Here is a 21,435-nt window from a genome sequence, read left to right as displayed (position 1 = left end):
TCCCAAGAGACTGTTTTTTTTTCATAGTTTTACCAGTTGCTTTGTTTTGTTTTTTCTGCTCTGCCATCTATTTGCAAATTGCAGTGAACCTTTTCAATTAAGTTTAAATTGTCCGGGGGGCCATGTGTCAGAGGGAAAGAGTCCTGGTGACGCAGAGGAAGAGTGTTTCACTGTGAGATAAGGCCACACTTATGGCTCACGCCGGCTTGGCGACAACGAACGTGATGTGATTTCCAAATTGGTTTAAGGTATTCTGAGTCTTGCTATTGCTGAGGGCGAGTGACTGAGACATTTGAGTTGTGCATCCAAGCCAAAGATCATGGGATATGCCAGGGAGGCGTCTGAGGTGCTTTGCTGAAGCCTGTGTTGTTGTTCTATTTCCAAATTATTTATTTTGTAGTGTACCACAGTGTTTTTGATGCCACTCCTGGAGGCCACTTTTATGCAAATTTGATGTGTTTCTCTAATCTAATCAGCTCATTATTGGAATGCTATGCTTTGACTCAAAGACTGCATTGCATTTGTTCTAAAGTGAACGTTTATGACTTCAGTGCACATCTCCACGAGTGCTGCAATGTGACTGTCACTGTGACGTCACACACCCACATCCAGAAATCAGAAGCTGCATTCATTGTTCTCTACACACTCAGCAGGGGTGAAAAATCATAATATAGATGACTCTTAAGTCATGCAAATATGAGGTTTTGGGTATAATTGGGTACATTATATGCATAAATCAATATAAATACTTATTATTATTATTATTATTATTAAGTTGTGTAATATTATACTAAAATAATTATGTGTATTGAATTAGTTAAAAATATTTTAATTAGTAAATTAATTTTCCTCCTGTTGTGTTTTCAAATTGTTCAAAATAATACTTAAATTCTTTTTTTTTTATGAAATTTTGTGAATATTTATGGTTCTCATTTATAAATATACATACAAAGTTTCAACACAAACGTGTTTTGGAAAGGCTGTACATTTTATTTTTGTGTTAGGGTCATATTGACCCCTCCATTGACCCTTATTGGTTTCCATGCAAATTGATATGAACGTGAAATAAAAACAGAAAACCTTAACTGTAGCTTGTCAAACACCAAAATATGAAATACATGAGAACTTTAGACTGAAAGATTATTTGTCTTCAGAATCTCCCAATTAAAATTCATCGTTTCTTTATATAGCTGAGTTCCAGAGTCAACAAAATGGTCAAAGTATGTTTTTAGTATCTCAGTTAGACTGCTGCACTTCTGAAAAGTGTGAGCAACCCATTTTTCCCTCACAAAGGTTGGAGAGGCAGACACAACAAAAAGGCAAAGGAAGTAGATAGCAATAAATAACACTAAGTACAATGACAGATTTGTGTGTGTGTGTGTGTTTAGACACTTGTAATTTGCATCTTGGTGTATAAATAGTCACAACAAGTATGTAGTCAGTTTTGTTGTTGTTGTCGTTTTGTCTCTGACAGATATTATAGAGGGTTTCTGTTATTGCAGTTTTTTCATAGTGCTGATATATGGACAACATATTGACTCCAACCCAAAAACTGTACCCAGTATTTATTTTAACACAATTGTATTTTTATTATAATTTTAAATGAAAAATTACAGAATTTACAATAATTAGCTATAAAAGGGACGTCTTAGAGAGGCAGAGTCTCTCAGAAATAAAGATGGGCAGAGGCTCTACAATCTGTGAAAGAGTGCATAAAAAGATTGTGGAATACTTTAAAAACAACATTCCTCAACGTCAAATTGCAAAGGCTTTGCAAATCTCATCATCTACAGTGCATAACATCATCAAAAGATTAAGAGAAACTGGATCTCTGTGCGTAAAGGACAAGGCCGAAGACCTCTGTTGGATGCCGTGGTCTTCGGGCCCTCAGATGACACTGCATCACTCATCGGCATGATTCTGTCATTGACATTACTAAATGGGCCCTGGAATACTTCCAGAAACCACTGTCGGTAAACACAATCTGCCGTGCCATCTGCAGATGCCAACTAATGCTCTATCATGCAAAATGGAAGTTATATGTGAACATGGTCCAAAAGCGCCGTCGTGTCCTGTGGGCCACGGCTCATTTAAAATTGACTGTTTCAAAGTGTAAAAGTGTTCTATTGTCAGACGAGTCCAAATTTGACATTCTTGTTGGAAATCACAGACGCCGTGTCCTCCGGGCTAAGAAGGAGACCTTCTAGCGTGTTATCAGCGTTCAGTTAAAAAAACAGCATCTCTGATGGTATGGGGGAGCATAAGTGCATACAGTATGGGCAGCTTGCATGTTTTGGAAGGCACTATGAATGCTGAAATGTATATAAAGGTTTTAGAGCAACATATGCTCCCCTCAAGATGACGTGTATTTCAGAAGGACAATGCAAAACCACATACTGCAGCTATTATAACAGCATGGCTTCGTAGTAGAAGAGTCCGGGTGCTGAATTGGTCTGCCTGCAGTCAAGATCTTTCACCTATAGAGAACATTTGGCACACCATTAAACAATAAAATACGTCAAATATGACCACAAATTCTTCAACTCAACCAATATCAGGCAAGAATGGGACCAAATTCCAACACCAAAACTCCAGAAACTCGTAACCTCGATGTCCAGACGTCTTAAAATTGTTTTGAAAAGAAAAGGAGATGCTACACCATGGTAAACATGCCCCCGTCCCAATCTGTTTAATCCATGTACTATTGTGAATAAAATATTGGCTAATGTGATTTGAAATTCTTTTAGTTTTCATTTTATTCAAATTTTAAAAAACGTCCCAACATTTCTGGAATTCGGTTGTAATATGAAAATAAATGTTATTTATTTTGTGCTGTCTACAGCAGACAATAGACTTTATCCTTAATTTCACAAAAATTTTGCTAAATGACCAACTAGGCTACTCGGGAGCACGCGATGACTCGTGGGTAAATTTTGTGTGGTAGCCTACAAATTAAACGACAATTCACAAATTGGAAATTCAGATTTTCAATGATGGAAGCAACGTTATAGGCTATTTACCATTAAATTTAGCTAAAGCGTACAGTAACCCCACGTATCAACATGAGGCCTGTGATCACTAATGGTAGAGTAAGTGATAAATGAACTCATATTTTACCTGACAGACTTCAGTCCTTCATATGTGATGATGATGATGCTGACATTTACACTCGTTGACATTTTAAAAGAAAGAGAGAGCATTATGTTAAAGCCAAGCCGAGTCGTTAGCAGCTTAATTTATTCACGAAATCCATTTTAAACGGTTCACCTGCCCCGCAGCGTTCAGTGTGCATCACGCTGCCGCCGCAAAATACCACCCGCTGACAATTTTCTATTTGTTGTAGGCTATAGCCCAGGGTTCCTCAAATCTTTCCCTGGAGGTCCAATCTGCCGCAGAGTTTAGCCCCAACCCTGATCAAACTCGCCTACCTGTGATTTTCTAATGATCTTGAAGACTCTGATTAGCAGCTCAGGTGTGTTTGATTAGGGTTAGAGCTAAACTCTGCAGGTGTGGGCCAGATTTGAGGATGCCTGCTATAGCCAGTGTTAGGAAGGTTACTTTGGAAATGTAATAGGTTACAGATTACAAGTTACACTACTTAAAATGTAGTAAGTAGTGTGACTTTTCAATTACTTTATTAAAGTAATGTAACTGATTACATTTGATTACTTTTCTAAATTTCTAATGTTTTCAACTGTTAATCATTTTCAAACATGTAAACCAGGCAGGGTTAACCTTACAGTAGAACTCAACACTGATTACTGTCACATATGGCTGCCCACTGCTCCGGGTGTTTGTTCACGGTGTGTGTGTGTGTGTGTTTGTTCACTACTCACTGCTGTGTGTGCACTTTGGATGGGTTAAATGCAGAGCACAAATTCAGAGTATGGGTCACCATACTTGGCCACATGTCACTTCACTTCTTCACTAAATTCGTTTATGTCTGGTTGTGCAAATCATTTTACTCCAGACTGCTTTCTGAATGAGGGACAATTCAAGGCAGGTTTTTAAAAAAGTTAAAACTCAAGGATGGATCAGTACCCATTGTTCATGATCCAGCTGCACCTCCAGAAGAAGTAAGTCCCAAGGAGTTTTAGGCATGTTTTAGGCTCTCACCTTTGTGGACTCAGCTCTCACTGGACCTATCATATTTGTTGGGTACTGAATGTTTGACTCCGCGCCATTTTTTCATGAATGACTTTTGGGACTCCACCTTGTCCGTCCAACAAAGATCTTTACTGTTAGCTGCTCTCACAGCAGCAAAACAATTGCTGGTCAACCGTTGGAATCCTCCTCACACAATGGACAGATGAACCTGGACGGTGTATTTGTTGGACATTATCTCGATGGAACTCTATACTTCTCATATACATGGATCTAACGTGAAAACTGTAAATTCGTTGCATTCAGCTTTTAATGTTGTCTTCTTTTCTAAAACCTTTGTAAACATTATTTTATTGTTATTTATCTATTAATATTAATGTCTTTATTATTTATCTCATTTATTTTTTGAGTCTACCAAGCGGTGGGATGGGTTTTAAATTTGTACAGATGATTTTTGTTTTGTACTACTGTTCCACAAAATAAAACTTAATAAACAGTTGTTAACAAAAAAAGGGATCCAAAAAAAAAGTGAGAAAGGTGAAAATGATCCAAGCTCTCTGACTGTTCAACAGCAGGCGGTCTGAGCTGCAACATGGCAATTCAGGTGTCTGCCAACAGAGAACAGTTGCCTTCCATTAAAGCAATTGCTACAGTGTCATTTTCTTTGGCACACTGTACAAGATTATGCAAAAGAGAATCAGAATCAGAATGAGTTTTATTGGCCAGGCGTGTTTACACATACAAGGAATTTGTTAGAATTTGACAGAAGCTCCACAGTGCAACAGAAAGACAGCAACAGGACCGGGCACAGATAATAAAAGAATAATATACAAATAAGAGATGTTTAAGGTGCTGTTTGTACCCTTGCGCAATAAGATGGGAGTTTTTTTTTTAATCAAAACTGGGGTCTGGTCTGGTGAAGTGAAAGGCTGGATGTTTGTAAGACATTTTAACTTTAAACTGTCGTTTCTGGCAAAAATAAAAATCCATAGTACCGCTTCATTAGTGAAATAGTCCATCCACTGTTTTCCTCTTACATTGAAATCTACCCACACATTTGTTTAGATCTGGTGCATGTTTCTTTCCTGATTCAGACGAGATTACCTTTTGTCACTTGAGAAAGCAATATTATGAATAGAGGATTCATATTTTTGAAAGCAATGGTTTGAAGTTTTAATGATGGATTTGTTTCATACAAACATGCAGCTTTTGGCTTCACAAGACATTAATTGATGGACTGGATTACTTGTGGATTATTGTGATGTTTTTATCAGCTGTTTGGACTCTCATATGACGGCACCCATTCACTGCAGAGGATCCATTGGTATTGCTTAATTTCTCCAAATCTGTTCCGATGAAGAAACAGACTCTTCTACATCTTTCATTTGGGTGAACCTTTCCTTTAAGAACGTTTAGCTAACAGACAAAAATACTGAGGAAGAAAGTACTTTTGCAGCCTTCTGACCAGCTCTGAGCCTCAAGCATAAAACCACTCCACCATCTACTTCAAAAAACAAATCGTGCTTCAGGATGAAATGTAATAACTCAGTATGAACTATAATAATTAGCTTTTTGTAGCACAGCAGAAAACAGCCGGCATACACAAATATCGATCTGTTGACAATCACTTGGTCGATTTTGATGACACAGCTGTTGCGATGTCTGCTCATTTAGACAATTTGTATTGTGGATAAACTATGAGGCTTCTCCTCAGACAGCACATGCCTCTTTTCAAGGTCTCTGTAGGGATTTTGTCAGAGCTATTGTTGACTAAAGGCTCTGTGCTGTCGAAAGAATCTTTCAAGGGTTCATGCGGCGAACAGAGGTTCTGGAAGGAATCCAGGCCAGCTCAGCCCATACCAGGTCTTTGTTCTAAGAGTTCTCAGTCCAGCTTTCATTCATCTTTGATCATAAGAGAAGCGTCTGCTGACTTCACCGGAACAGCTCTGGCCCCGGAGCGATCAGAACACGAGCTCCGTGTTTATCCAGCTTTCCCAGTGCCTGTTGTTTTATTCGGCATTTTGCATGAACGGTTTTTGAACAGTCATAGACACAGGAGGGTTAGAAAGAGCTTTCAATTTTTCTTTCAGAAGTGGCTGGATCACTAGATGCCTGTCAAAACAGTCTTGATGGCACCTCGGGGACGTGTTAATAGTCTCTGAGGCAGCTGATGTATGCTTGACTTGTACTGTCCCCTCATTATGTGGCGGTCACTCGAACAGATTCCTCAGCGGTTTAATGCAGCACTTTCAAAGGCTCGTCTGGAGAAATCATTGCTTTGCTGCGGTGATATTTTCTGCATTGCTCCGTTCAGTGAGATGATAATGATAGAGATGCCTTGACATGTGCAAATAGCTGCCTTCTAAGGGAGCAAATTGAAACTCCTTTAGTGACTTATTTGTGTATAGAAGTGTCTACCAAATGCATAAGCATATGTAAATCTTTTTGGACAAAAAAGACAAGCTATACAAATGGCTAACAATTTATTGCATACACATATATACATACACAAACACACAAATTTGTGTTTAAATAAATTACTATAAAAGACATATATGATATGTGTTTCTATAGGCCTATATTTAATTCTTCCTTTTTCTTTCTATACATGTACATCTATCATTACATTTTCATACTTGTTTTTTCCAATTTGGCTAAAGTGGTACTTTGGAAAAGGCAGAACACAAGGATACAAGACAGCTTTTACATCTTAAAATTACGGTAGCCGAGAGAGCTCAACGCGCTGCAACTTCAGAAAACACATGCAAATAGAAAAAGCACCAGCAAATCAAGAAAACATCTTCAATTTGACAGCAGGTGCTGCAAATGCTCACAACAAAACCAAATAAAGAAACACTGCAAATGCTCACAACACAACCAGAAAAAGAATTGTATTTGCAGTGCGTTTCTTTATTTGGTTGTGTTGTGAGCATTTGCAGTGCGTGTGTTGTAAAATTGATGAAGTTGTTTTCTTAATTTGCAGGTGTTTTTTTCTATTTGCAGCGCGTTGAGCTCTCTCGGTCACTGCATAAAATAAAAAAAGTGATTTTTAACATATTGTTTATATACATAGTTCATTATGAAAAAGTAGAAAAACAAAGCTACACAATGCCACTGAAGACGGAAACAAAATAATGTCTTATCACTGAAGGGAAAATAGTGGCTAAAGATGTTGACGTCACGAGGCATTACATGTTACACAATCAATATGAATAGCTCAAGCAAATTCAACATTTGATATTTTTTCCTTAAAAGATGAACCTCACAAAGCTTCCCCAGGTCATATTTCACCTCAAAATAAAAGAAAACATTAAAAATATATTGCATAAAGACTAAAGCATACTTTTAAGACCATTAAGTCATGTTTTTTTTTTTCATTGTGGCATAACAATTAAGAAAATTTCCCATGTAAAAAAAGTAATCATCACTGTTAAAATATTTCTATATTGCTCAACTGTAAATGTTTATACATAGTAGTATTTGTTGTACTATCATAAAAATAATAAAACATGATATATTTAGGGCTGGGCGATATATCGCATGCGATTGTCATGCACATCTCATCAGTAAAGCCGGCTCCATGATTAGCGGTAAATCTAACTGATAAGCTAAACAATATCGCAGATGAATCGCCTTCAATAATGAATGCAATATTATGTAGCTTGTCAGTGATCTACGGCTCTGTGTATTAAATACCGCTCCATCTGAAAACAGATGGAGATTTACCGCTAATCACGGAACCGGCTTTACTGACGAGATGCACATGATCATCGCGTTCAATATATCAACCAGCCCTAATATGTATTAATATAATATATTTCAGGATGAAATATGACAGACATGCTTTGTGCAGTGAACCTTTTTTTTTTTTACAAACCTGATTTACCTGAGGCAAGAAAAAAAATCATCTCATCTTTATTTTACAGTACAAAACCATGATTCACCAAAACCTCCATCCAGAATAACTGCACAGATCAGCTGGCAAATAGAAATAATATCAACCTAATTTATCCACTCACTAGCTATAACAGTACGCACTCACGGCCTGATGACATCACTTCATCTAACAGGCCTGAGTCCAGGCTTTTCTCATGGTGACCACACTTCCTGAGAGAGATTTGTCATTCAGTTTCTCTGTAATTGTCATAGGGCTCTAAGAGGGCTGTTCAGTCTGTGACCGTTTCCTTTACGGCAGAAGAACTTGTAGGATTGTGGGAGGAGCCGTTTGAAGGATGCGCCTCACAGGATGACTTCTGCATTTTGATTGGTCGAGTCACTAAATGCTGCTTCCTTTTCCTCTTCTTTTGTCTCTTCTTCTACTTTAACATCTTTCTTGCAGTTTATCTCACAATCCTCCTCTTTCTTCTTTCGTTTTTTAGGAACGGGGTGTTTATTTTCCTCTATCTTCAGCTGAATCTTCACTTCCTTTTTCCAGGCTCCGAATGGGAGGATGTCCTGGTCTCCACCTGAGCTTTCGCACAGCGTTGGCCCCGCCCACTCTGGAACCTCCAATTCCAGCAGCTTCATCAGCTGACCCATGACCTCGTCTACATAGCCGTGGATACGCAGGTGGGCGTGCTTGTCCTACAAAGACCAAGTAATTTGTCAATAATTACGTTTTAATTTTTGTGTGATCTAACACTAAGAGTGTGATGCAACTAAAATGCTTAATTCCCTGAACAAACAGAACAGTTTTTAATAAATCTGAAAAATTACACACACTACTGCTGAAAAGGTGGAAAAGTAAGATTTAAAAAAATATATATATTACTACTTTTGTTAAACAAGGATGCATTAAATTGATCCAAAGTGACAGTAAAATACATTTATAATGATACAAAAGTTCTTGTAAACTTTCTATTCATGAAATTATCCTGAAAGATGAAAACTATCACAGTGTTTACAAAAATATGTAGCAGCACAACTGTTTTCAACATGTTTCTTGAGCAGCAAATCAGCATATTAGAATGATTTCTGAAGGATCATGTGACACTGAAGACTGGAGTAATGATGCTGAAAATTCAGCTGCGCATTTTAAAACTTATTCACATAAAAAACTGCTATTTTAAATTGTAATAATATTTCACAATATTACGGTTTTTACCATATGTGACCCTGGACCACAAAACCAGTCATAAGTGTCAATTTTTCAAAACTGAGATGTATATATCATCTGAAAGCTTTCATAACTCAGCTTTCCATTGATGTATGGTTTGTTAGGATAAAATAAACAGGACAATATTTGGCCGAGATACAACTATTTGAAAATCTAAAATCTGAGGGTGCAAAAAAATCTAAATACTGAGAAAATCGCCTTTAAAGTTGACCAAAAGAAGTTCTTAGCAATGCATATTACTAATCAAAAAATAAGTTTTGATATTTTTACAGTTGGAAATTTACAAAATATCTTAATGGAATTTGATCTTTACTTAACGTCCAAATGATTTTTGGCATAAAAGAAAAATCCATCATTTTGACCCATACAATTTATTTTTGGCTATTGCTACAAATATACCACAGAGACTTCAGAATGGTTTTGTGGTCCAGGGGGCATATTACAGAACGTTTCTTATCTTAGGTCTTAACTTAAGATATGATGTGTTAAATTAGGATTTTCTGCAAATTCGTATTACAGAAGCAAATCTTAACTTGATTTGAAGTGAAGTGACATTCAGCCAAGTATGGTGACCCATACTCGGAATTCGTGCTCTGCATTTAACCCATCCAACGTGCACACACACAGCAGTGAACACACACACACACCGTGAACACACACAGCAGTGAACACACACACACCATGAACACACACCCGGAGCAGTTGGGGTTCTTATCCTATCTTACAAAATAGTATCTTATCTCTAGTTAGGAAATCTTAAATGGCATAATCAAGTTCGACAATCCACTCTCAGGTCTCTTATCAAGCAACCAAGACTGCCCGAGCTGCTGATGAGGTAAACAAAATAATAGAAGCTACTTCACTTTGAAAATCGCCTTTTGCAAAAAAACGTAAGGCATTAGTCCCTTGCACTACAACCAGTAATGCTCCGTGACACTCATAATGCTGGTTGCGGTTCCTGTGCTAACTGTAATATGTTGTGTGGCAGTCTATAATTACTTATAAGTGTTTTGTCATCAAAATATAACACATCTTCAGGGTCCTCCAAGAGACTTTCTACCATTAAACATCTTCGTTCTTCATTTTCAACTATTAATAAATGTAATACCATTGTCGGACAGCACAGTTGTAAGCGTTTTTTCCACTAGCTTTCAAATAATTTTGAAGTTAGGACAGCTGTGGGGTTGATCTAAAGTTAAGACAGCTTTTAGGGTTTTGTCAAGTTAGGAGGTTTCTGTATTACCCCTTTCCTATCTGTAGTTAAGATAAGATAACGCACTTATGCTGTTCTGTAATAGCTTTTGTCCTAAATGTGGTCCTAACTGAAATTACCATGGTTACCAAACAGATAAGATAAGATTTTAAAGTTAGGATCTTTCTGTAATACGCCCCCAGGGTCACATATTTTTAATTCAATAAATGCAGTCTTGGTGGGCATAAGAGATTTCTTTCAAAAACAGTCAAAATTTTTTCCTTGAAAATTACACACCAACATTTATTTATTTTTTCATTCTTTAGCCCGTCTGTGTGAAACACTAATTTACTTTGAATAAATGCACACTTTAATCAATCACAGCAGAGTCAGATTACCAACCAACACAACGAAACTGCACAAGAAATGTCCAATTCTATTTCTTTACACGTTAAGCTGCTATAATACCATAAACTCCCCCTCCAAAAATCTGACACCTGGAATAACTCATGTTGCATATGTGTCAGGCTTTGAATTTCAGACAAGAAAAAATCCAATTTGGGAACTGAGATGTTGACAGGAAGTGAAAGCAATCATGTAATGCAGCAAAAATAACCATCAGATGAAAAATGACTCAAACATGGGCAGATAAAAACACGTCTAAAAATTAACAGGATTAATCTATTAAAAAAACATTCCAGCCACATGATGAGATCAGAAAGGTAATGACAGACTAACGATACGAGCTTAAGAGAAAATCCAACCTGACTCTTTGATGAAGCTGCAAAGCTTCTTAATCAAAATTATTTTAATAATGAGCACAAATGTCAGACAGGATTTAGCGCAGCTGTGCTTTTGAAGGACGCTTATCTGAGTGTGTTCACAGCGCATGTTCTGACTATTTGTGTAAGCATGTGTACGTTTGTGTGGGTGAGGACTAAGAAAAAGACTCTAGTGAGCTGCTAGTCTCCATTGACTTCCATAGTATTGTTTTCATACTATGGATGTCAATATGGACCAGCAACTGCTTGGTTAATTCCTTTGTTAATAATTTGTTCCTTCGTTTCAGTAAATCGTGGCCACGTTGTACTATTTTTCAACCTCGTTTCAATTACCTCAAAAGAGGGAACAAATTAGAACAATGTGGCCAGAAACATTTTAGTTACGTACATTATTCAAAATATCTTCTTTTGTGTTCAACAGGTGAAAGAAATTCATGCTGGTTTGGAACAACATGAGCATGAATAAATGATAATATTATGGAAGAAATTCCTAATTTGTGGTTAGGTTAAATATATATATTTGTCTGCATGCCATGTACGATGCTCTTGTGCTCACCGAAGCTACATTTATTTGATCAAAAATACAGTAGAAATGTTGAAGTATTATTACAGTTTATAATAACTGTTTTCTATTGTGAAATGTAATTTATTCCTGTGATACAAAGCTGTATTTTCAGCCTCATAACTCCAGTCTTCAGTGTCACAAGATCCATCAGGAATCTGATTTGCTGCTCAAGAAACATTTTTGATTATTATCAGTTATGTTGAAAACAGTTGTGCTGCTTCATACTGTCACTTATGAGCATTTTAATGCATCCTTGCTGAAAAAATTAAATTTGAATTCAAATGATTTGTTCATGTTTTGAGGTTGGTGAGACGTACGTGTTTGGTAGGCTGAAGGTTGACTATAACCAGCTTCCCTCCCGTGCGTTTGGTTAGAAGAGGAAGATCTCCGCTAGGTTTAATTTGAAGAGATGTTCCCAGTGTCAAGGCCAAGTCAGCTCGCCTGTGAAAAGAGACATGGAGTATCAGCTAATGGGGTCTGTTGTTCTTTTCTCAGAATCAGTGAATAGATGCCGCTCTCATGAGTCTCGGCCTCAGTTTGTTCACCTACAGTCCATCTGAGTCATAATGCACGCGTAAATGTCAAGCTACAGTCTTTTTAATGGTCTGTTCCTGCATCAGGAACAATAAAAGGCTTAATTCATGACTTCAGGTGCTCATTATACCGCAAATAAACCATTCATCACAAATATCCTTTTGTGTTGATTCAGTTTCATCGTGATTCCATTCATCGTCGCATGGTTCCTTTGTTTATGCAAATCTGTATCATTATTATGCAAAACCTGTTACGCTTCACCCCAAAGGCAAAAGAAAAATCAAGAAATTCCACACAAAAAAGAATGAAATGTGTTAATTGTATCTCATTTAATATTTTTTTTGTACAGCCTTTCAGTGTTATTTTATTATTATTTATCTACTATCATATAATTTATTAATATACTGAATTAGTTGGTTTTTTGTTGTAATTTTTAAATGTGGTTCTTTAAAAAAAAAACTGCTTTATTTCTGCTTTGTTGTTTCAGTTTTAGCAAATTTAGTAATTAATATTACACAAATATTTATAATTAAAAAATATATATATATACATATACACACATGTATATACACACAGTATACTATACATATATACAATATACATATTTATGTGTAATTTAGATTTATTTTAATAAAGGTTCTTAATAGTAAAATAACAACACATTAACTGAAAATATAATAAACAACAATTACACAAATGAAATATATACATTGTAATAATGAGAATTAGATGAGGTAATGAAAAAAAATTTTTTTGTTAATAATAATAATAATGATAAAATTAATTTAATTAATGGCCTGGTCATTTAAAATAAAATGTATATAGAAAATTCTAAAATGAGCAGAATGGGTCAAAATGGTTGACTAGTCAGTTGCTGGATGGCTAGTTGACCATTTTTTCCCCTTCACAAGTGTTGAAGTGTGTTTGCCATCCTGAAATTGCAGAAAACACAGAATAGTAGCATGCAACTGTGGTAGAGAAAAGGCTGTAAGATATTCACAGACCTGAAATGAACTGTAACATGTGTTCAGCTGTAACAAAAGCTCTGTGCCTTTTATCATCACCATTTCTAGGCTTGTCTGAAGTCTCTTTTTAGCTGAACGTCATTATCTTTAAAGTACAAAAGAAACCGTACACTACTTATGTTTAATTAATATTAGGCCTACCTAAGGAGATAATTATCCTGTACACAACATAATGAATATTGGTTCACTAAAGCTCCATTAATTTCCCATGAACTACTATGACCTGGACGAAGAACAGCTTTCTAAATGCATGATGAAAAGAGATTGGCTGAACCCTCCTTTCACCACAACATCCAAAATCCAGACATAGTGAATGATTGCAGCAGGCAAGAAACAACCACAACCTATCTTATAAAGAAATCACAAGTGACCTCCAACCATGAGAGAGAAAATTGAAAGAGCGAAAAACAGCAAAAGTTAGAATTACGAATCTTCTTTGAGTCTGAACAGAAGCTTGTAGGCGCTTGATTAGTTTTCGGGTCTCATGCGGTCATAGGAAACTCATCGGCACCGTTCCAGTTTCACCTGAACACGCTATCCATCTCAGAGTGTCATGCGTCCACTGTGAAAACTACATGCTTAGACAAGCTTTTACCGAAAACACATTTAAAAGACATATCTGTAAAGGTGGTGCAGTCACATTTCAAAGAAATTTTACAGGCAAGTTTCATAGTTGATGTATGAAGTTGAAAAAAATGTAGCATTCCATCACTTGCTCACCAATGGATCCTCTGCAGTCAATGGGTGCCTTCAGAATGAGAGTCCAAACAGCTGATAAAAACATTACAATAATCCACAAGTAATCCATCAGTTAACATCTTGTGAAGCGAAAATGTGCATGTTTGTAAGGGAAAAAATACCACCATTAAAGCTGCAGTAAGCGATTTCTGCTCTGAAACACTGTTGAAAGTGGATCGGACCGAGCACCAAAACACACTTGTAGCCAATCAGCAATAAGGGGCATGTCCACTCGTGATGGGGGAGGTGCCTGTGTTGCACAGCAAAGAGGCGTGTTTGTTTTAGTGATTTCAAATATCAACAACGTTTATCAGAAATGGCTTACTGCACCTTTTAAAACGTTTTTAAATTCAAACTGTTGCTTCTATCCATAATATTGCTTTCTCTTGTCTCGTCTGAATCAGGAGAGAAATATGCACAAACCAAGCACCTTTTACAAGCCAAAACAGTTCTAAACCAATATGTATTTTTTACTGTAGTACGCATTATTATGGACTGTTTTCATCAGCTGTTTGGACAATTCTGACGGCACCCATTCACTGCAGAAGATCCATTGGTGAGCAAGTGATGTAATGCTAAATTTCTCCAGCATCCTAAATCTTGGATGGCCTGAGGGTGAGGACATTTTCATTTTTGGGTGTGCTATTCCTTTAATAACACAATGTTCAATCTCATTCTTAACTCATGCAACATCTTGTAAACTAGGAAACATTTGTATTTTTTACAGCCAGGCCAATAAAGCAATTCTGAATTGTATTGAATTGAAAACAGTTATAGTACAGAAAGTTTTAGTACTGTGTCCTGAACTGTGTGCTAAACAAATGATCGAACATATTCAATAAAATCACTGGAGGGACTCAAATTGTAACTGTTGTGCATTTCAATAAAGACAAAAAACCCACATTCGAGCGCTGTCTACTTCCAAGGTCACATTTCTTTTCTTTCAAGCTCCAGTGGATTTTGAAAGCATGTGGAAGCCCAGAGGACAGTCACGGGTCAGATGTGCAGCAGGTGTTGCGGGATGTTTTGTATGTGTTTGTGTCTCTGTGCTGAGTCTTGTGAGACTGCAGTACGTTCGCTGTAATATGATTAAGCTGGATCTGGCTCTGTTGATACAATAATAAAGACTGAGCACTCTTATCTATTAATTTGACCTGAAACTGAAGTAGTTAGAAGTAATTAAAAAGTGTTTTGATAAACTAAACCATTTGCATGCTCACACATTAACAATCTTGATGGCCGGCAGCACTGTACAGGAAGTGAAATTAATCTGATGTACTGATATGAAGTTTATAATCTATCATTATCATCAATTATGGACAAAGTCATGACTTACTGCTCTGTACATTCCTGTGGACTTTTTAAAATGGGTGTGAAACTGAAATTGCAACCATCTTTTCTTTGTGATTAGCTGTTATCCGAGTAAAACAGTTCCTTGAATGAAAAGAGATTTAGTTGTCAGGAATTGGATCGTTGTTGTTTGCTAAAACAAAATGATGCATGGATAAATCATTTATAGCAAATGTTGTAAAATTCCATAAAAAAAAGGTCCATTTTGATTTCAATGTCACTTTTAATATTTGATATTTTGAACCAATTTTCAAATTTTGAACAATTATTTTTTAACAACTATTACTTATATAGATTTTATTAATATTTAATTTTAGTGTAGTTAATAATTATTTTATTTAAAGTAATCAAAATAATAATAATAATAAATATTATTTAGGGGCCAAGCACTACAGAAGCAAGCATGAGACCAACTGCAGCAATGAGTAATTGAAGCCATTTAGGATTATTTTAGTCAAAACGGCTGAAAAATCATAAAACCTCTAGTAATAATGACTTTTCACTTTTGACCAACAGGTGGCACCATTATCAAATCGATGTGGTGTGTTCGGTGTGAGGTGACAATGGCACAAAGTTTGGTGTCAATATGCCAAAGCATTGCAGGGATACAGCCTCAAGTGTAATTTTGGCATCATGCCTCAAATTCGTTGTTGTGTTATGTGAAAACTATTTTGTCTAACAACACGAAATCCATAACCTTTTGTCAGCATGGTCTGAAGATGATATGATTCGATTTTGATGAAAATCGGACTAACGGTCTAGGAGTTCGAAAAAGTAAGTTTTTAAAGAAAATCAAAAGGTCAGAGAGGAAGTTTGGCTGACTGTGGCAACATTGGTATCACTGTTCTCAGCATGAACCAAGGAATCTATTAATACCATTCTCATTATAATAGGCAAAATTCACAGAAAGCTATTAGCATTTATTTGACATTTCATTGTAAATTTTGACACAAGGGGGCACTGTCTCAAAACCTTTTGAGTACTTTCAAGTCATGGTCTCCATCGTACATATAAAGTTTCGTAATGGTACAGCAATGAATTCGTAAAATATAGCATTTTATAGCATAATACTCTATTATAATCAATGGCAATTTCATGTTTTGTTCAATTATAGCGCCAGCAAGAGGCACAATCCCACCAAATTTTGTACGTGTCCTTAGAGTGTGCCCATACATGTGTGTGTCAAATTTGGAGAAAATATCTTATTTTGTTTTGGAGTTATAGACATATTTGTGTATAAGTAGATGAAAAATGACTGACTGTTGACTTTGTTTGCATTTTTGTGCCACTTACTATCAAAGTTTTGGCAATTGGGCATTAATGTTTAGCCGGGACGCTAAGTTTTCGAATTTCCTACGGTGGTTTCGTGTCGATCGGAGTAACGGTTTCTAAGATATTGGCAAATGTTTTTTTAAGCGCTACAATGCAACACTGCACAAACCATAACCCAAAACCTGGCAAGTTTGGTATTGCTGGACTCGGGAAGGATTCAGGAGTTAAAACAGGTGACTCTCGTAAATATAAGTCAACCACACCCAAAGTTAAAAGCATGTGAAAATTTGATTTTACCACTAGGTGGCGCAGCTTCAAAACTTTTCAGGCTCCTTCAGGGCATCGTGCTGATGACCCATACCACGTTTCGTAACGATGCGTTAATGTGTTCGTAAAATATAGCATTTTATTACAAAATTCAACATGGCCGACGCCCAAAATGGCTGATATGGGAAAATTAGATATGGTTCGACTCGGCATGATGCAACGAATCTAAAGAGACCATTCACAAGTTAAGCAAAAATATGCATTTTTCATATCTCCTGACCACTAGGTGGCACAGCGCCGAAACACTGCAGGTAGCCTCAGGTCATGCTTGTTATAACACATACTAAGTTTCGTCTCAATCCGTCAAACCCTTGCAGAGATATAAGCTCAGATCCATTTTTGTGTGCTTTGACAAATTCGTTAGTGATTCGAGAATGCTTGGACGAACTGACTTGAATTCCATAACTTTTAGCCAGCATGGTCTGTAGATGATCTGAGCCAATTTTGGTGAGAATCGGACGAAGTTCGACAAAGTAGGTTTTACGAACAATTGAAGATAGCGAAAAAAACTAAACCTTTACGATTTTTTAATTTTGGCCTTGATTCGACTCTGCTTGAGCCAAGGATTCAGAGGAATTTTAATTTTGTGGCTTACGGTTCAAAAGTTATTAACATAAAAATGAGTGAAACTTTGGACAAGTGGTGGCGCTACAGAGTTTGAGTTAGAGACTCCAAATTTGCTATGGTTAATGTTGGGTCTGTCCTCTATCAGTGTGCCAAATTTCAAGTTCTATGGGCTGCCATTGAGTACGCAATGGTACGCAATGGCGGAGGAAGAAGAATAATAATAATAAGAACGCTAACGAATATAATAGGTGCCTACGCACCTTCGGTGCTTGGCCCCTAATAATGGTTTTAGTTCTATGTAACTGTAATACCCCAGCAATTGTCTGGTCAAAAGTTATACATAAAAGGTATACATAATAGTGAAGCTAGAAACTGCCTTTGAATTGCGTTTCCTTAATTCACCTGTCAATCACTAATCTTATTTTAGACCTGTAATTGCTACTCTTCTCGATTCACGCCATTCTCGATTCACTATATAATGGCCTTCTCTCTGTATTGTTTAACACACCATCTCATTCACGGAATATTTCTCTTTCTTACCGACATGCTTCATCAGCTCTATTCAGGTCTCTGTCAGGCAGTGAGTCCTCCCAGTCCAATATAGTGCTGATCAGCTTCCCTCTGCAGAGAAAACACAAACACACACTTGGTAATGAGACAGAACAGCTCATGACAGGCACAGAAATCTGAGAGTGTGTGCTTGCTATTTTTAAATGTTTTATGTACAGATGCATCAGACAGACGTCTTTGTAATCTTGTTTTACTGTTTTAGTGAGAGTCATGCGCCATAAACATTGCATTTTAAGGCAGCATGTCAACTTAAGAAACATGCGCATCAATGTTATATCAAAAATGTAATTGTCTTACCCGTTTTGACTAGTGACTTAGGCCGTGTTCACACTTGGCGTCTTTTTCGAAGCTGCCGGCGTCTGTTTTACATTATAATCCTATGGAGTAAACCGTGTTTTCAAAAAAGTCCTGAGCGCTTTTTAAAACGCCACCGCCGGCGTCTTTTTCTGCAGCTCAGAGCGTTTTTTCGAGTTGAAAAAATTTCAACTTTTCTGAAAAAAACGCCCTACGTCAAGCGCCTTTTTGACAGCTGACCAATGACAAGTGAGTAGCGAGATCTGTCGTTTCCATAACAACAAGAAGAAAAATGGAGAAGGTGCCGGTAGATAGACTGCTCGTACTAGTTTCGGAGCACAAGGAGCTGTATGATATGAGCACAAAACTCTATCATAATATTGGTTCCTTCCCCGTATAATGTCGTGCACCCACAAACGTCGTTGTGAATCGACATTTTCTTTCCCGTTAACTTCAAAAGCCAACGCAAGAGCCAACTTTTTACTCTTTCTTGACATTTCTGCAGTACACAGTGCTAGGCTACTGTTACAGCTGTTGCTATGACAACAAAACACGCTCTCAGCTGCTATTTGTAACAGACGCTGCCAGCTTTGTTTTTCATTAAAAAAAACGCTCTTGTCAACTTTTTCTAGTCAAAAAAGACGCCAAGTGTGAACACGGCCTTACAGTGGTTTGTGACTGCTAGAGTTATCATTAACTAAACCTAAAACCATAAAAAAAAAAAATATTTTTTTTTTCGTTACATTAAAAACTGAACTGAAACAAAATATTTGAAAAACTTAGGCCCGGTTTCACAGACAGGGCTTAGACTAAGCCAGGATTAGGCCATTGTTCAATTAGGACATTTAAGTAATTTGTATTAACATGCCTTACAAAAAACAGGTGTCCATCTTAACACAAAACAAAGGCACTGATATGTTTTAAGATCAGTCAGTGCAAGTTTATTTCAGTTGAAACAGCTCAGAATTACATTTTAGTCTAGGACTAGGTTTAAGCCTTGTCTGTGAAACCGGGGGTTAAAGCTTTTTTTTTTCAGTTCATTGCCAAGGCAACATTTGTAATTTTATTAATTCTATTTACTTATTATATATTCTATTTTAAGTTTAGTCCAATTTTAAGATTAGTTTACTTTGATGTACTAAAATAACTAAAACTGAAATAAAAATGAATAAAAACTATGGACTTTAAAAAACAAAAACTAATAAAAACAACAAAATTAAAACCTTTAGTAAAATTAAAATGGAAAATATAAAAATAAAAACATGCAAAATATTTATAAAAGCTACAATAGTATATTAACGATTTGTCAAATAACACTGGTGATGTCACTATACTAAAATATATTTTAAGCAAGGGGCCAAATTCACGAAAATAATCTTAAGAACAACATTTTTTCTTAACTGACATTTTCTTCTTATTTTTTTACATTAAAAAAATATATATTTTGTATCCCAAAAATGCTTAAGAAGGTTCTTACTGTATCTCTTCTCTTAAAATTAAGACAAAAAATTCAAATTCTTTAAAAGAATCTTAAAAATCATTGTAAAGAAAGTTAGAAAGTTAGGGCTGTTGTCAAGTTAGTTGTCAGCTTGTCTTAAATCCCCAAAGGTAAGATGTTATATGGATTTATTGACCCATTTAACATAAATTGTTGTAATTAAGCATTCAAACTTAGAACTATAATAATTTGTTTTATTAATAAGGATATGCACACGTTTTCTGAAGTGACACCAATGATCAATAATGTAAACAATGATCGGTCACGATTATGTGTGACTCGACTTTTTGCTTTTAAATTCAGTAACAACTCAATAAAAATCAGCCAAACAGGCAGCTCGTTTTCAATCTTAGCCCAAAAATATGACATTATCTTTGACAGCATACTGCATGTATGAAAGCGCCCACACACTGGACTAATTGAAATTCATATTAAGAAATTTATCGTAAAAACTTCATTCATAAGATTTTTGTGAATCCAGCCCCATAAGACGTAACACTTGCCTACTGCAATGTCAGAGGAAGCTCACGGCTGGATTATGAAGCGAAGGGGCTGGTGCCCCGGGGCCTCAGACTGCCAGGGGCCATTAAATCCATAGGAAGCACAGCCTGAGAGACTGCCAATGACAACTGAGCACGTCCCTCAATGCAAACGGTGCGAGCTGACTACTAGGGCTCCTGAGGGCCCTCAGTATAGATATGTATAGATAGCCCATTGGACCGCATGTAGGCAGGCATGTAGATGCAGCCACCATCTTGGAACGGTCAACTTGACGTCATTCACCATACTGTAGGGTTCACAAAGAGCCGTTCTGTGCAGGATTGTGGCATCTTTCGAATATTCATTGATTACTAGGCGCTATACAAATAAACTTGAATTTAATTGAATTGAATTACTATGGTGAATGACGTCAAGTTGACCTACAATATGGCGAACGGCTTACGTATAGCGGCCCATAGAAACAGTAGCAAATGAGGCATCTACGTATACATATCTATGGCCCTCAACACATACAGACAATAGCAGGCTACTAACAGCTCTAACTACTAATGTCAGTCATCCAATGCTAGAAAAAATGCTCTCTGAAAAAATGCCTTTTTATTTCTTTAACTGTTTTCAACACGGATAATAATTAGAAATGTCTCTTAATCAGCATTTTAGAATGATTTCTGAAGGATCATGTGACACTAAAGACTGGAGTAATGATGCTGAAAATTCAGCAGGAATAAATATTCACAGGAATAAATAGCATTCTTAAAATATATTACAATAGAAAACAATTATTTTAAATTGTAATTATATTTCACAACATTACTGCTTATCAAATAAATGCAGCCTTGTTGAGCAGAAGAGATGCCTTTAAAAACATAAAAAAATCTTATGGATGCCGAACTTTTGAATGGTAGTGTGTTGTTAGAGCTTGGGAAGAGATAGATGAGATTACATAAATATATTTTTTACTGTAGACATATAATAAATTCCCTAATAAATTGTGTGTGCT

The 21,435-nt window shown here is 36.4% G+C and overlaps 1 pseudogene across 1 annotated transcript in view; it reads right to left on the bottom strand.

Moving 5' to 3' along the window:
- Positions 1-8,145: 8,145 nt before the first annotated feature.
- Positions 8,146-21,435, bottom strand: part of LOC306881321 (NAD-dependent protein deacylase sirtuin-6-like) — a 31,869-nt pseudogene continuing 18,579 nt past the window's right edge. The window contains exons 6-8 of the transcript XR_013785893.1: positions 18,113-18,193; positions 12,077-12,200; positions 8,146-8,688 (exon numbers count right to left, since the gene is read on the bottom strand). The product of XR_013785893.1 is annotated as an NAD-dependent protein deacylase sirtuin-6-like (transcript). The remainder of the gene's footprint in view (positions 8,689-12,076; positions 12,201-18,112; positions 18,194-21,435) is intronic.

Source organism: Barbus barbus (genome assembly GCF_936440315.1).
Source record: "Barbus barbus genome assembly, chromosome: 15".
NCBI classification, from domain to species: domain Eukaryota; kingdom Metazoa; phylum Chordata; class Actinopteri; order Cypriniformes; family Cyprinidae; genus Barbus; species Barbus barbus.
This window is presented reverse-complemented; position numbering and strand designations above follow the sequence as displayed.